At 42.7% G+C, this 16,064-nt stretch overlaps 1 pseudogene; it reads right to left on the bottom strand.

Moving 5' to 3' along the window:
• Positions 1-14,227: 14,227 nt before the first annotated feature.
• Positions 14,228-14,793, bottom strand: LOC123521484 (annotated as a pseudogene).
• Positions 14,794-16,064: the final 1,271 nt, after the last annotated feature.

Consider the following 16,064-nt stretch of genomic DNA (forward strand, 5'->3'; position numbering starts at 1 on the left):
TGGGATAGGTCCATGTGGCTTCTCCTTGGGGATGTCTTGTAGGAAGTCAATCTTGCAAGCAGAAGCAGGGAACTGCTAAGGCAGCTGCACCCTGGTGCGACCATCACAAAGCAAGAGACCCGAGAATTAGAAAGGCGAGGCTCACCACCCATTTATCCCTCTGCCTTTCAATTAGCCCCACATGTGTTTATCAGCCAGGTTGGCACAATTAACTAACTCATATATCATGGCTTCCAAATGTGGCTAGAGATAGCATCAGCAAGAGGCAAAGGAGAAGTATTGATTTGGAAGTGAAATAAAAACGTATTAACAATACAAAGATGCAAAATCAGTGCTTCCTATTGCTCGCTATTGAGGCATGAAGCACTCAAGAATCATAATCCTCAAAAACAAAGAAAAAAAATCTCCCAACTGCTAAAGGCTCAGTTCCACTGCACGCTACGAGGGTACTGAAAATGGTCTCGCTGCCGTAGAGTCCATGCTGCGGGCTTCTGAGACTGGTAACTGTTTAGGGGAGTAGAAAGCCCACTCTTGCTCCTGCAGAGCAGTTGGTGGTTTCGAGCTGCCGGCCACGCGCATCACAGCCCACCGCATCCCCACTACGCCACCAGGGCTCCCTGCTGAAAATGTAGAGGGAACTATATCGGATATGGGGAAATTTCTCATGATGTCAGCAGGGACCCAATACAAATGGAATCCCTCCCAGTTTGTTGACAATCACTGTGAAGTTATGAAGCTTGCTCAAGATGCTCAAATACAAAGCAGGACCAGACTATGACACGGTCTGCTTGTACAGAACTTATCATAGATGTTAAGTGGTGCGTGATTGCCCTAGCCCCACAGCTTAAAGATCATTTTATTGGGGGCTCTTACAGCTCTTATAACAATTCATACATCAATTGTATCAATCATATTTGTCCATATGTTGCTGTCATCATTTTCGAAACATTTACTTTCTACTTGAGTCCTTGGAACCAGCTCCTCTTTCCCTTTTTCTCCCACTCTACCACCCTCATTGACCCTTGATAAATTATAAATTATTATTATTTTTATATCTTCCCCTGACTGCTGTCTCCCTTCACCCACATTTTTGTTGTTCGTCTCCTTTCGGGGGAGAGGGTGGGTTATGTGTCGACTATTGGCATCGGTTCCTCATTTTGCCCCTTCTCCCTCCACCTTCCCCCTACCCTCCTGGTATCACCACTGCCATTTCTGTTCCTGAGGGGTTTAGCTGACCTGGATTCTGTGTGTCACGAGCTCTCATCTGTACCAGTGCATATATAAGATAGGCATGGGAAAGAAGTCTGAAGAGAAAGCAACTGGACCAATGGTTCTGGAGGGACATGGGGGGAGGGGGAGGCAGAGGAAGGGAGTGGTGAGCAAACAATGCAACAGACAGGAGAACAACTAGGGAATTAATGTCAACAACAAGGAGGATGTAGAGATCCTGGTGGTGTTGGAGTGAGGTAGTTAGTTTATTGTGCCAACCTGGTCGATAAACACATGTGGGGTTAGTTGAAGGGCAGAGGGATAAATGGCTTGGTGAGCCTCACCTTTCAAGTTCTCGGGTCTCTTGCTTTCTGATGGTCGGACGAGGGTGCAGCTGCCTTAGCCAGTTGCCTGCTTCAGCTGGCAAAGCTCACTTCCTGCAAGACATCCCCGAGGAGAAGCCACATGGATCTACTCCAATGCAGCCCTGGGTGCTGGAGCAGCCATGTGGAGACCCCTGCCAGTGCTAAGATGCTTACACACTCACTGATTCAACTTTCCTCCTTCAGTCAGCATCATTGTGTGTATTCTGAGAGATGGAGGAGGACTTTATGGATTGGTGTCAGACAAATGGGTTAATGTTGGACTTGTGGGCTTGGGCAGCATTGGGTTGGGATGTTTTCTTGATGCGCACAAAGCCTTTATATAAAACTCTCTCTTAAACACGATTTTCTGTGGATTTGTTTCTCTAAAGTACCCAGACTAACACATGGAGCCATAGCAATCTAGCTCAGACCAATTACTCAGACACAGAAGAAGGGCAAATGTATGGTGGGGCAGGAAGAAGATAAAAGGAAACAGAGGAAAGATCTAGTAAGCAAAGCTATGGATAGAGGCATGAACATAGGTGTGTGTATATGTTAATACATTAATTCATAAACATAGAGGTATTGGCCTATGTGTATTTATTTATTTATTTATATGGTAATACATTGAGGAAGTGTTTGGACTTTGGGCCTCTGATCAAGCCCTGCCTCAACGCAATTACACTTTGTTCTAACAACCGGGAATTCTGTGATGTTTACCATCCTGGCATGATCACTGAAGACAAAGCAGGTGGATAAGCAAATGTGGTGAAGAAAGCTGATGGTGCCTGGCTATTAAAAGATATAGTGTCTGGGGTTGTAAGGGCTTAAAGTCAAACAAGGGGCCATCTAGCAGTGAAGCAACAAGCTCACATGGAAGAAGCACACCAGCCTGTGAAATCATGAGGTGTCAATGGGATCAGGTGACAGGCATCAGAAGACTCAAAACAAACAAACAAAAACCGTATTGTTCAGAATGAGAGGGATAGGAGCAGGCACGCAAAACCCATCTTTAGAAAACAGGACATCCCCTCACAGAAGGGGCACAGGCAGGGGTGAGTCAATCAGGGTGTGGTATAGCACCGATGAAACACAATATTTCTCTGGTTCTTTGAGAGGCCACCCCCATCATGACCCCAGTCCTAAGCTCCCTTTTTCATGTTTTGTTGTCATGATACCTATGTCACTGAATATTCACCATCTGCTCATGTATGTTGTGCACCTTTTCAACTAGAAGCTTTAAGATACTAAGCAATGCTATTTTATATGCCTTTTTGATAGTTTTAACATTTGATTAATATCTGCATTGGAAAATTCTACCAAACACTCAGACAAGAGCTGACACCAATTCTCAAATTATTACAGCACATAGGAAATGAAGGACAACTTCCAAATTCATCTGTAACCCTGATGTTAACTTCAAGCAAAGACACCACTAAGTAAAAATTATAGATCAATATCCCTCATGAATATAGACATAAGTGTCTGTGATAGGTAAGTTTATTGTGCTCGCCTGGCCAATAAGAACATGTGGGACTAATAAGGTCACAGTTTAATTGGAGGGGAAAAGACAAATGGCTCAGTGAGCCCTGCCTCTCTCTCTCTCTCTCTCTCTCTCTCTCTCGTGATTGGCCCAGTATACAGCTGCCTTAGCTAGTTCTCTGCCTCAACTTGCGAGCTACACTATGGTTCCTTGAGTTTGGACCGAGCAGCCCTCGTGAGCTGAAGAACTTCCAGTATATTAACTGTTTCACTGAAGTGAGTTGAACGGAGCCCTCTGAAGTGCTGTGTGAACTAACTAGGTGTTATATTCCTCCGAGCTATATATCTATCTATCCTTATATATACATAAAACCATATGTGTCCTGGTTTTGTTTCTCTGTAGAATCCTGTCTAACACAGTATCCTAAACCAAATGTTAGCCAATAGAATTCTATAGCTCATAAACAACAAAAATAAAACAATACAAAAAAATCATGACCAAGTGAGATGCATTCCAGGGATACATGGATAGTTCAACATTAGAAAATCAATTAACATAATCCACCACATAAATAAAACAAAGGGAAAGAAACATACACATCACAATTAAAGCAGAAAAGGCATTTGGCAAATGCAAACACGCTTTCCTGATTAAAACTCTCAGCAAAATAGGAAGAGACCGGAGGAAGGCCACAGCCAATTGCCTGATAGAACAGGAATTCGCATTGCAAATGGTGAGGGGCCTGTCATTGGTTTAGAAAGATTGGGGCCATATCTCTGGTGACCGGGAGTTTGGGGAATGCAAGTGGGAGAGTGTCCTCTTCCGGTCACTAGCATGACTGCTGGCGTGCTACCTAGCAATCGTTGTCGATGATTAGGGGCCTGCCACAACCCAGTGAGAGGTAGGAGTTGCTGTCCGGAGTCCTGTGTCCCAAACTGCCAATCCAAGCATATCCCCCTTTGTGACCACTGCTGGTGAGGAGTGCTCTTCCTGGTTCTTAATGTCTGTTCTGTGATCACTGTATCCCTGGAGCTCTCACCTGCCTTCCTGCTCTTTCTTAAATCTGGTCTGTGTTCAGATTGCCTTGTTTCGTGCCAGATTCATCTACATTCTGTAACTGTCTCCCATGGAGGGTTCTGTGAAGTGGCCTTCTTATGCTCCTTACTCAAAAGCATTGCTTACTTTGGCTCAAGATGACCATACTGCGCTGGGCCGAATGGCAAGGCACGTCCACTCCAGATCTCTTCTCATTCCCTGTTTTTGTTCAATTTCTTCTTCCTCTCAGTGTTGGAGTGAGTTATTTTTCCTTTCCCTCGATGCCCAGAGTTCCAGGATTGCCATCTGCATCTGTTAGAGGTGGCTTACTGTGTCTGTGCTATGAAGGGATGGCCTGGGACGTCTGACGAAGACTCCATCTTAGGTCCTCCCCACCATCCTTTTTCTGCTAATACTTTAGTGTGGAAAAGGGAGTCAACGCCGCCCGGATCCATCTAGTGTTGCTACCCTCAATGGACCACAGCATCAAACTGCTCTTGTATTATCTCTTGCGTTGTTTGGAAGTTAGGTTGCCATGGAGTTTTCCTTATGACTTGGGTTCCATCCTCTGATGTATGAATTTATATGTCAGAGAGGTTCTAGATCTGGCTATCTTGTCCCTCGCTTGGCAGTAGACTGCTGTGACTAGATGTTCAGTGATTCTTAGCCTAATGGTAAGGGGTAGAGGAGTCCTTTTTGTGTCTTTGTCCACGTTAGCCTTACATGCCTACATTTCTAGATAGCCAATGGCTGCCTTTCTCCCAAGGGGGTGATTGTTGTGTGCTGTGGCACCACATCCCACTCACAGCAACCCTATAGGACAGAGGCGAAGTGCCCCATGGGGTTTCCAAGGTGGTCTTCTTTAGGGAAACAGATCACCGTGTCTTTTCTCATGTGAGGCCACTGGTGGGTTTAAACCACGGACATTTGGGTTAATAGTTGAACGATAAACCACTGCACTACCAGGGGTCATCTGTCACAGGAAGGGAACTTGTCACAGAAAGGGGTCTAGGCCCTGAATAGTTTCTTACCCATCGCCTGCGGGTAGTTTTACCTTTTGTTCTCAGCAATGAGCAGCAATGGAATTTATGAGGAAGACACAGGATATGCTGCCTGTCCCCCATGCCTTAGGGCTTTGTTCTGTAGGAAATGTAGCCAGGGAGGACTCCATCCAAACTTTCCTGCCTCCTCCACAGTGGATGCTGTCCACCTCGGAAAGGAGTGCACGAAGACAGAATCATTCTTGGATTGCTCATTCTGTCCCCAAGAGTTATAATGATTATCTGGCAAGGACCTATTATCAGTTGCTCTGGAGTAATTTCTGATGCATGTTTGTGGTAGTTACATAATCTGGTGTCAATTTGGGACTTGAGAGGATTAAGAATGAAGGGGTGGAGTCTAGTCTTGTCAATCGGGTCATAGCCAATGAGGCCTATGTGTGGGCATAACCTTCCCCTAAGAATTCTGGGAACTCCTTTATTTTCTTCCTCGGAGATGGGAGACATTTCTCTCTCTCTCCTCACTCCCTTGGAGACACATTACTGACAAGACTCAGGACTCACTCCCTGAAAGATGCTCTACTGACAAGACACATGGCACTTGGAGCTGGGGAAGCCACATGAACCTACCCTGATGCAACCAGACCTCTGGAGCCGGAGAAGCCACGGGCAGACTCTTGCCAGCTCTGAGATGCTTACAATGCCACTGGATCCAGAAGACTTCCAACCCACTGGTCTGTGTTCCTCCTGCATTTGACATCATTGCATGTGTTTTGTGAGTCTGAAGAGGACTTTATAGATTGGTATTGGACATATGAGCTAATATAAAACCTATGGACTTGATCTGAACTGGGCTGGGATGTTTTCTCCATATTTGATTGCGCTTGTTTATAAACCTCTGTCTTATATACATATGAGTGTCTATGAATTTGTTTCTCTAGTTAATCCACACTAACACAATGTTGTTGTTAGGTGCCATTGATTCCATTCAGACTCATAGTGACCCTATCTAGGTACAACTGAACAAAACAAGGCCCGATCCTGCACCATCCTCGCAATTGTCCTTATGTGGGAGCCTATTGTTGTATGCACTGTCAATCCAGCTTGCCCAGGGCCCTCACTCGTCCTTTCCGCTGCTCCTCGACTTAGTCAAGCATGATGGCCCGCCCCCGGGGACTGCTCTCTCTTGACAACATGGCCAAAGTACATCCGATGAAATCTCAACATCATGGCTTCTGAGGAGCAATCAGGCTGTACTTCCTCCCGGTCAGATTTCTTTGTTTTTCTAGCACTCTATAGTACTTCCAGTACTCATTGCCAGCGCCCTAACTCAAAGGCATAGCATCTGATGCATAGCAGACTAGAACTGCTCCACAGGCTTCCAGGGCTACAATGTTTCCAGGAGCTGACTGCCACACCTTTCTCCTGCAGAGCAACTGGTGGGATCTTTGGTTCTTTGATTGGCGACTGAGTAATCAGTCACCTCTGAACTAGAACTCCCAGAAGAGTCTAACAGTGAGTATTTCTCCTGTATGCGGAGCTTCCAGGGATTCTATATTCTTATGCTCCTCCACGCACCTGACCTTTCACAATCCATCAAACATTGTAACGGCATTCTTATGACCAGCTTGTAAGACACCTGGCATCTCTTTTTTCCCATGCTCAGCTCCCAGAAAAGCAAGTGCGCACCTCACCATCCACGCTTTATTTGGATATGCCTGTTTCTACTTCGATCTAGGCTACCTGCCAGCGATCTGATGCGTTCAAGAAAAGTTAGGATTTTGTAGATTATCCAGTATTTTCTTGTTGGTAGTGTGGGAATGATGCTATTTCCTGTTTTCTACATCCTAAGTGGGAGCCTCTGTTTTTAATGTTATAGATGTCAAATGTATTACATCTATATAAATTGAAAACACTGCTGGACAGGGGGTACTGGTTGCCTTATACACTTAGAGGTTCTGTAAAAAACGACCTTAGAAAAAGAGAATTCTTTCATTTCAATTCAGACAGTTAGCCTCCTTTCTCAATGCCCTTGATCTGGAGAAGAAATTTACTTTGTAATTTTGATCGAGAAGGTTTTCTGTTCAGGCCTTATTTCATCTGAAAATGTCTTTATTTCACAGTCCTTCTATTCTCCTCATCACTCATCATAAAGCAGTGGTATCTTGACCTGGCTCATCTGGCCAGGGAGGGCTTGGGGTTGTTTGCCCCCCCAAATACAATGGGGCTTCTAAAAGTTCAGGGACAAATGGAAGCAAAAGCTAATGGAATTTTGCTACAAACTTTTGGAAGTCCCTTTGTATGTCACACTGTAACTACGGTCTACTGTTTGAGAAGAACTATGAGAGAGTATACTGAAAAGGGGAGAAAAGAAAACACATGCCTGGGTAGATTGCTTCTTCAGTTTTTGACTCCTTTCCACAACCTGCCTTCTTTCTTTCTTTGTTCAGAGTTGTTTCATGGTAGTTTTTTTAAAATCTGGAATTTAGAGTTGACATCGCAGGAGGGGATGAACCCTTCTGCTGGGAAGGATCTTACTGCGTTTGCAGAAGTAGAATCTCCTTATACAATTGTGATTCATCAACATTTACATATGATGGAATGCATTCAAGTGAAGTGTATCCTGTACTATGTTTTGACATATCCAAACAGCTCAGACTCAATACTCAACTGCCATTGAGTCAATGCCAACTTATGGCAACCCTACAGAGCAGGATAGAACTGCCCCTGTGGGTTTCCAAGACTGTAACTCTTACAGAGGTAAAAAGCCTCATCTTTCTCCTGAGTAGAAGCTGGTGGGTTCAAACTGTAGACTTTGCAGGTAGTAGCCCAATTCATAACTCACTATGCTACCAGGACAACTCTATCCATACAACAGTCTGACTAAAACCAACTAGAATTAAAACATACTGATATTGTCCCCAGGAAGTCCTGATACATGTGAGTAAGAGGAGGTACCCCCACCCACCCTAATAAGGATAAAAAACTCCACTGGGCAGAGCTTTCATAGTACGCATTTTTCTCACTAGGTGAGCATCAACCAATTCACTCTGAATTAGTGCACCCAGTGGCATCACTTGGGAACATTCCCTCTGGTCAGTGCATTTTTCATAAAGGCAGTTTTGTTCAAACCTCATTTTTTTGTGATGGATTATTGAGAGAAAATGCTGCCAATAAACAGACCTTGAACTATTTATAGGCTTTTCCATTTTTGTCAGTGGCTTTCTTTTTGTTATTGTTATTTTGTTTTGTTTTGGTTGTTGCTATGGTTTTGACTTCTTTTGTTGTTTTATTTGGCTTTGCCTGGTTTTTGCACTAATTAATGTATCTGCATGAATATCTAGATAAGATAGGTGGGATAAATAATTCGGAGATGAAAAGAACAGGATCAATGGTTCCGGGAGGATACAGGAGAAGGGGAGGTGGGAGAAAGTGGGGGGGGGGGGGACACCAACTTGGACAATGGAACAAATGAACTAAAATCAATGGAAAGAAGGGCATAGAATACCTAGTGGGGCTTAATCAAGGGCAACGTAGCAGCGAGGAATTACTAAACCTGAATGAAGGCCGAACATGATGGTGGGACAAGAGGAAAGTAAATGGAAATAGAGGAAAGAACGAGGAGGCAAAGGATATTTATAGAGATCTAAATACAGGCATTACACATGCAAATAATATATAACAAGAGGGGAATTGAACTATGTACTTATATCTATATGTTAAGAATTAAGTTTGCAGATGGACATTGGACCTTGACTCAAGTACTTCCTCAACACAAGAAAATTTTGTTCTCATAATTTGGCATTCTGTGGTGCTCACCATCTCCACACGATTGCTAAAGACAAAATGGGTGGATAAGCAAATGTGGTGAAGAAAGCTGATGATGCCCAGCTATCAAAAGATATAGCATCTGGGGTCTTAGAGGCTTGAAGATAAACCAGTGGTCACCTAGCTCAGAAGCAACAAAGCCCACCTGGAAGAAGCATACCAGCCTGTGTGATCATGAGGTGTCGATGGGATCAGGTATCAGGCATCTAAGACCCAGAACAAAATCATACCCAAATGTGAATTGGGGGTTGGGGGTGCATGGAGTAGAGATCCAATGCCTATCTGTAGACAAGTGGACATCCCCTCACAGAGGGGTCACAGGGAAGAGATGAGCCAGTCAGGGTGCAGTATAGCACCGATGAAAACACAACTTTCCTCTAGTTCTTTGGTGCTTCCTTCCCCCCATTATCACGACCTTAATTCTGCCTTACAAATCAGATTCGACCAGAACATGCACAGTGCTACAGATAAGAGCCCGCAACACAGGGAATCCAGGATAAATAAACCCCTCAAGGCCAACAATGAGAGTAGCGATACCAGGAGGATTAGGGGAGGGTGGGGGGAGAAAGGGGGAATCGATCACAAGGATCAACCTAGAACCGCCTCCCAGGGAGACAAATAATGGAAAAGTGGGTGAGGGGAGATGGCCGTTGTACTTTGAAGGTGATAAGGTGTTTTTTTTTTTAAGTTTAAATACATAGCTTTGTGGTGAAAAAGTCCTTTTTAGGGGGATAACCCCCTCGTATGTAAAAAAGCGATTGCAATTGGGGTTTTAGTTCCTGTATGCACAGGTAGATTATACACACACACACACAAATGTGTTTAAACATGACTCTGAGATTAGTGGCTGGCAAGAGACAAGTTTTCTCAGCAATGCATTTGTCTTCGTCTTGTTAGGATGCCTTTAAAACGGCCCAATCCACACAGAGCCTTCCTAGGGAATGCTGGGCCAGTTACAGTCAAGGCAGAGCAGTTACCTTAGAGGGTTATGGTGACTGTTTTTAGGGACTCCAAAGGGAGTAATCTTGATAGCTTTTATCACCAAGGACACAGGACAATCATAGAAGTGATGAGGAAGAAGGTTTTTTTGGAAAATTAAAAACCGACTTGGTGAGAACAAAAGGCCAGAAAGTTGTACCCATGAATCCATTTTCCATCTGGACACTCGCTCATTCTTTGTGGTGGGTAGCATGGGCAGTTCTATGAGAATTTCACTGGGAAACTTGACTCCATCCACACCATAGCCCTACCTTGCCCTATCAGACTTCTTTTTGTTTCCCCCCAAACCGTAGTTTTTGCATTTAGATATCCTTCTATGATTTTGCAGGATATCAGCACTTACCCTCTTATTTATCTAAAAGAAATTAGTATAAAGTTAAAATATATTTGTTGTTACTTAATACAATATTTAATGAGTTTAAGGAGCCCTGGTGGCAAAATGGTTATGCACTGGGCCGCTAACCACAAGGTTAGCAGTTCAACGTCACCAGTTGCTCCATGGGAGAAAGACGAGGCTTTCTACTCCTGCAGGAGTTACAGCTTTAGAAAGTCACAGGGACAGTTCTACCTTGTCCTATAGGATCACTATAAGTTGGCATTGACTTGATACAGATGGTTTAGATTTTGGAATTTTTAACAAAAGTATACATAAGCTTGTTAAACTGCTTGATTCCAATTCATGATGATACCCTGTGTTAGGATTCTATGTATTCCATAAAGTTGTCCTGGTTGCAATCTTTAAGACAGCGTATCACCAGGCCTTCCTTCCACAGCACTGCTAGATGGGTTCAAACTACCAACCTTTAGTTCAGTTGCTTATTGGAATTTGCTTGTGTGACTCAAAGAAAGTTAAATGAAATATAATATTTAATAAGTTTAATAAATTAATGTAACTTGTATTGGTTATATTTAACAAATGTGCATATTTTATATATACATTTTTTGTTTTCTGATAGCAGGAAATTAATTGGAAGTTTTTGAGACAAATTTGGGAGAGATACTTAGGAATACAAATTCCATACAACCCAACAATCCCTCTACTTTGTACATATCATCGAGACATAAGGGCAGTGCTGTTCACATTAACAAAAAAAAATGGTAACCACCTAAATGCCCAATGGTGGAAGAATGGATAAACAAACTACGGTACATATACACATGGGATATCACATACTGTTAAAGAATAATGATGAATCTTAAAAACACTTTATAACATGGATGAACTGAATTATGGTGAGTGAAATTAGTCAATCACAGAAGGTCAAATATTGTATGAAGCCACTATTATAAAACGCCAAGTTAAAGGTTTTCACTTGAAAAGAAACATGCTTTGATGGTTACCCAAAGTGGGAGAGAGGGAAAAGAAGGGAAATCATGGGCAACAAATGATGGAGCAGAGGAAGACCCTGGGAAGTTTGCCAGAATCAAAGACAACCAAGGAACATGATGTCATAGACACAAATCTGTAATACTGGTCATATATAAACAGATGCTTAGATCAACAATCAGGCTCAACAGGTATGGGAGGGAGTATGGGAGTACACCCATGAATATATACAGATTTCCCAAAGGACATGTGCATATGTGTATTTGTCTTTGCTGCAAATGTATCCGTGAATGTGGTGCAGCATACAGGGGTGAAAGTTATGCAAACGTCTTAGATAGAAGCGAACACTTTGAGGAAATGAGTCACTGGGCCTGTGGGACCAGGCCTATTGTCTTAAGTAACACCAAGGCCAATTGGCATAAGACAGTCCACAAAAAACAATGTTTTACTTCCTACTTTAGTATAGAGGTAGGGGTCTTAAAAGTTCATAAGCAGTTATTTAAAGTGCATTTATTGGTCTCCCTCTCCGTCTGCAGGAAAGAAGTATGATGAACATTGAAAGACGCATGGAAACAATGAATCCAATGGACTAAGGAACCACATAAACATCAGTCTCCATGATCCCGAGATCAGAAGAAGTAGATGGTGCCCACCTACCACTAACAACTGCTCTGAAAATCATCATATTAAAAGGTTCTGGATGGAGTGGGATAAAATACGTGGGACAAAACCCAAAATGCTAAAAGAGACTAGGCTTACTTCTGAGATGGACACTGGCGGAACCTCCAAGACCGTGGCCCCGAGTCACCTTCAAATGTGGAACTGAACTCACCCTCACCTGCCCGGAATGGGCAGCCACTTAAGATCAAAAGGGTAGCATTTACTTAAGGAACAATTCAAAGGTTTAGAAAGGAAGGAGAAATGGAATGAAAAAGCACAGAGAGGAGGTGGGATAATTAATGGGACACGGAGGGGATTGCAATGGATACGTTCAAACCAAAAGTGTGGGAATTATTGAATGTAAAACGGATGATCTGCTTTGTAAACCTTCACCCAATTCACAAAGAAAAGTTTTATCAAAATAAGTAAATAAAAATGATCTTTCAGAACATGTTTATAATTGATCAAATTTTATTTATGTGAAAGTACTACTAATAAATACAGTGTATGTAACTTGCCTATTGCTCTTAAGATATTTTTAAAGTATACACACACATTTGTCATTAAAAAGTGTCTTTTCTTTTCTTGTTTTGCCGTGAAGAGCTGTATAGTGAACCTATGTGCAACCGAAGCAACTGTCAAAATCCATCTTGATTATTTTCATATGAAATTCCACGGGAGAAATACTATAGCGTTAAAGAGGGAAAATAAACACACATAGAGAACATGGATCATCTATAGGAATGAGTGTCAAAATTGATTATGAAGAGTCAAATATAGCAATGTCCAGGAAAAGAAAACACCTGAATGGGGAACTGGATGAAAATTCTAGAAAAGCAAAATATTACAGCGACCGAAAATCATTAGGCCTCATACACTTACATCATTAGAACCGAATTACCATCAAAAGCAAGCCTGGGCTCGTGGAGCCGGGCAGAAGGCCCTTTGACATGCCCTTGCCCAGTGTCTTCCCAGGATGACTGTCCCCAGTGGTTGTTGAGAAACTAGGGTCCCTGGAAAAGTCTCTGAGCCCCTGTCCACTGAAAGAGGATGGAAAAGTGGACTTGGTGCTTCTGGAAAATCCCCAAGGATGCGACCCTGTGTCTTAGTCGTGGGCCTGAGCTCCACGCCTTCTTAAAAGGGCCAGGCGCCACCCCCTCTTCTCACACAGGATGGAGTTCCTCCTCGACTCAGGGTGGGAGGGAGTCCTATCAGTTTCTCCCAGTACTTTTGCCCCAGGTCTTGTAACCTGGGTGTTAGCATTTAAAGAGACAGGACCTCTTTGTGGCTTAAGGATAATACCGTGGACTGACCACAAGGGCAGCAGATGGAAATCGCCAGCCCCTCTGGGAGGTTTTCTACTCCTACACAGTCTCTGACACCCACAGAGGCAATTCTACCCTGTCCCATAGAGTCATTAGGAGTTGGATTCAACTCGAGGGCCTGTTCTTTTGTGTGTGTGCATGTGTTTGGAAGAGAGAATACAGTGAGTTTGTTTTGAACTGTGTGGGAGAAAAGAAGATCTTGAAAATTCAGAAACTATTAAATATGAACGTAAGAAAATAAGAAGATGCTGTTTGAAATCATTTTAAAAATCTTCTATTGTGACCTCTTAAAGTAAAAATTATTTTCATAGAATAGGGACCCAAACAAAAGCAAGTTCCAACTGTCAGAAATCTATTTCACGGATCTTAAAAATATTATAAAAAATGGTCATCATTGAGAGTTGATGTGTTATGAGGGAATCCCTTATTATTTATTCTTACAATCAATGTTTTTATTTTGGTTTCCATGCTTGCTTTTTAGCAGTGATACCCTAGAAACAAATATTTGCAAGTCAGATAATGGTTTCAAAGACTGTAGCATATTTTCTTTATGGTTCTGCAAACTGTTTAATTTTAGAATACACCATAAACATTTTTTATTTCTTATAATGGGTGAAAATCTACTACTGAAACACAGAGCGTTGGGTCAAAAGGTTATTGGTACCTAGAGGGATGTTTAAAATCAAGTATCAGCAAAAGGTTAAAGCACCGAGCCTGGCCAATGTCTGCCAGGGAAATTTAAGATAGAAGAGAGCAGGGTTGATCATGCTCTCGTCCAGTGGTTCTCAACCTGTGGGTCGCGACCCCTTTGCGGGTTGAATGACCCTTTCATAGGGGTCGCCCGATTCATAACAGTAGCCAAATGACCGCTATGAAGTAGCAATGAAAATAATTCTATGGCTGGGGGGGCACCACAACATGAGGAACTGTATGAAAGGGTCGCGGCCTGAGGAAGGTTGAGAACCATCAGTCACAACATTAAGTGAAGCTCAAAGGCACTACACATAAAGGATGTCTTCAAAGGCTCTCTGTTGGGCCCCACAGCCACCCCTAAGTTCCCTTGGACCCCTAGGGTCGAAGGGATGCTGCAAAGCTTCTTTGCATTCACATAGAGTCCTCCAATTTCTCTTTGGATTGTCTTCACCTCGTCCTCCACCCTCACCATCCCAGCAAACCCTCTTAATAGCTCCTCAATGCTCAAATGGGCCTCCTGGATGGTTGTTGCCTCATGCTCCTTGCGGGGCTCAACCGCGCCTTGCTGGTCTGTCTTTTTCGCTTTTCTGAGTGCATCTTCCTGAGCTGGGAGCTTGGCTGCAAGCCTGGTTTCACTCGCGGGCTTCTCTTCTTTGGGCTTCCCCGCACCCTCAGCCTTGCCCTTATCCTTTGGCATTTCCTCACCTGCCTTTACCCTTTTTTTTTTTTCTCTTTCCCTCATGTCCTAACTTTTTCTTGTCTCTTGGAGTGCCAGTGGTTTCTGGCTGCTTCCAGGTCTGTGGCTGTTCTTCATTCCCGCCTTTGCTTGGTTTGCAGGCTTCCCTGCATTGTCACTGTCGAGTTTTTCCATGTTGAGATTCTCCTCTTTTTCCTTCAGGGCATCTGGACAGGCTTCTCCTCTTTCTCAAGCCTCAGAGTGCTGGCAGCAAACTACGCCCAGGCCTGAAGGAACCTGTCGCAACAGTAAAGAGCCCAGGCGCCTGAACAGAACGCTTCAGGCTGGACCGCTGGGAGGGCCAGCGGGCAGTGCCGAGATCTGGTGCTTCTGTCCTCAGTCAAGTCTTTTAAAGATTTTACGGATTTTAAAGAGGATTTGCGAGCATACGACTTCCGTGTTCATTGTGATGCTTTGTCATATACAAGTAGTGAAAAAGCATTTAACCTGACAATTTAATGAATCTCAATTTGAGTCATTCTGGTGGTTATGCAATCCTTTGTCATCATGGTTTTAATAATCATTTTCCTGGTCATTAATTACGTGGGTTTTTCATGTGCTTACTCCCCATTTGGTCTGTCTTTTGTCTATTACAGTTGTTGTCCATGTATGCTGAGTTGCTTTCGTTGGCTTTTAATTTCCATAAAGTAGACACACTAAACCTTAGCCACTCAAACAATCTTTACTTGTAAAATTCAGTGACACTGGCTACATTCTTCATATTGTGCAATCATTATCACTATCATTTCTGGAGTTATTCCAACTGTGGTGTTTTTATCATGTGAGTTTTTAAAGATCTTTCTATCCTCTGGATGCATGTGCTTGGTCAGCAACACGCTGAAGCTTCAAAACCTTCATGAAAAAAAATCCCATTTTCTCTCAATTTCATTTCCCCCCACATACTTCTGAAGCCCTCTTTTCAGAGTTTTTTGCTCTTAGTTTATAGGTTTATTTTAATGTTGTTATGCTGTCTTTCAAGGAGAAAAACTTTTTCTAAGTTTGATAAAATCATTATTTCCTTTTATAGTTCATGATATTTGTGCTTTTCTATGAAGGTTTCTATGAAACCTACCTATATTCCCCTCCTCTGCCCCCCACGGAATTCTACTTATTACTGCATCATTTGTCAAAAAGTCTATTCTTTCCTCATTTAATTATCTTGGCATCTACGTTTTTAAAAAAATCGATTGACTTTATAAATGTGGCTCTATTTCAGGATTGTCTTTTCTGTCCCATTGATTTATATATATCATCATGCCAATACCACAATATCTTTTTTTTTTTTAATTTTTTTTTAAATCAATTTATTGGGGCTCATACAATTCGTCACAATACATAGATCAATTGTGTAAAGCACATCTATACATTTGTTGCCCTCATCATTCCCAAAATTTTCTTGCCTCTTG

This window comes from Echinops telfairi, unplaced genomic scaffold, assembly GCF_000313985.2.
Source record: "Echinops telfairi isolate 266 unplaced genomic scaffold, ASM31398v2 ScPeMD7_20;HRSCAF=75, whole genome shotgun sequence".
Classification (NCBI taxonomy): Eukaryota; Metazoa; Chordata; class Mammalia; order Afrosoricida; family Tenrecidae; genus Echinops; species Echinops telfairi.